The sequence below is a fragment of the Empidonax traillii genome, unplaced genomic scaffold (assembly GCF_003031625.1).
Source record: "Empidonax traillii isolate 1590-97213 ecotype Southwest subspecies unplaced genomic scaffold, ASM303162v1 scaffold1234:size156366, whole genome shotgun sequence".
NCBI classification, from domain to species: domain Eukaryota; kingdom Metazoa; phylum Chordata; class Aves; order Passeriformes; family Tyrannidae; genus Empidonax; species Empidonax traillii.
The window spans coordinates 53,511-55,135 of record NW_020956427.1 but is presented as its reverse complement, the minus strand read 5'-3'; positions in this window follow the sequence as shown (position 1 = coordinate 55,135).

Below are 1,625 nucleotides of genomic sequence, written 5' to 3'. Positions count from 1 at the left end.
AACCCTCTGGCAGGAAGGGGTTTTGTTCCTTGTCATGGTCTTTGCCCAGTGTGTCCCTGTGGACAGTGCCAGGCTGGGGTCAGGCACAGGCAGCTGCCAGTACTCTCTAATCCACAGACAATTCTGGGCTCCTGGGCAAACTGCCTCTGGAGGGTTCAGGGGTCTGGTGGGTTGTTTATGGCTGATCCTGACCAGCCCAGGCCAACCCCAACCAGCCCTCCATCGCTGCTTCATCCCACACCTGGGGGGGAATATTGATATCATGTGGAAATACTCCCCTTCCTTTGCTACTCCGTCCTTCCTTATGCATCCGCGGAGCAGATTTGCTCCACCCTTTAAAGGTTCCCAACAACAGCTCTCCAGCCCGAATCCCAGCTCCCACAGACACAAACTAAACACACCCACGGCAACGGTTCCATCAGCACCCGGAATTCCGAGCTCCCCGATCCCTGGAACGCTCATCCCAACACTCCAGGCAATCTCACCTCAGCCCACATGCTCTCCGTCCTCAGAGGGAACACACCTCTGGCACTGCCTTTCCTTTCATCCCTGCTCTCCTGCAAACCTCCAGGGAAATTCAATCCCTCAGACCCTGCATTCCTGGGCACGAGGGGAACTGGAGTTTGAGCGGATCCCAGCGCCCTGGACGAGCGTGTTCCCACGAGCACGAGCCCGTGGCTCCATCCAGCCCATCCAGCCCCCCTTTCCCTCCAGGGAGTCCAAACCCTCCCCCAGCTCCCCCGCGTCTGTGCCACGGCCCAGCCCAGCTCCAGCCCTGGCAGAGCTGCAAACACCTCCCGGGCTCCTGAACCCCCAAACCAATGCTCAGGCTCACCCACGGGAACCCACCTGCCCCTCTCAGCACAGCCCGACCCCACAGCTCTGGGACCCCACCGGCACCCGGCCCTTCGGCCCTGCCTCTCCACCCTTCCCAGCACACGCGGCAAGGACCAGCCCGCAGTGGGAAAAAGAGCCCTTCCTTGCCCAGGGAGCAAATGCCAACAGGCAGGAGAAGGGAAACGTGTCCCCCCGACTCACGCCACCCCACGGGCGCCCCGCCGGGCCCCGCTCACGCCGGGGACGATCTCCCGGAGAGCCTGAAGCTGTACCTGCCGCGGCGTGCGGCTCTCAGGGGAGATCCCGGCGGCGCAGACCCGACAGCATCTCCGGGGCATGGCGGGACCGAGCGGGGCGGGGCTGGGCGGGGCGGGGCGGGAGCGGAGCGGAGTCCCCGCCCGGGGCTGCCCGCGCCGGCGCTGCCGCCGCCCATGAGCCGCCGAGTGGCCCGCCCCGTCCCCACGGCGGGAAGCACCGCGGCGAGACGGGCTGCGAGTGCGGGGCGGGGGTCGGGGCGGAGGGGAGGTCAGGTGATGGGAGAGATGCCTCTCTGAGGTGGGGCTGGGGGGAGGGTGGGGTTGGCGCCGCCATCTTTGCTGTGGGTTTTGAAAACTTCCGGTCAGGGCGGTGCCAGCTTTAGTGGCACCAGTCCGGGTTTTCCCCCATTCCGTACTCCGGGAGAAATCCAGTCCGGGTTTTCCCCCATTCCGTACCCCGGGAGAAATCCAGTCCGGGTTTCCCTCCATTCCGTACTCCGGGAGAAATCCAGTCCGGGTTTTCCCCCATTC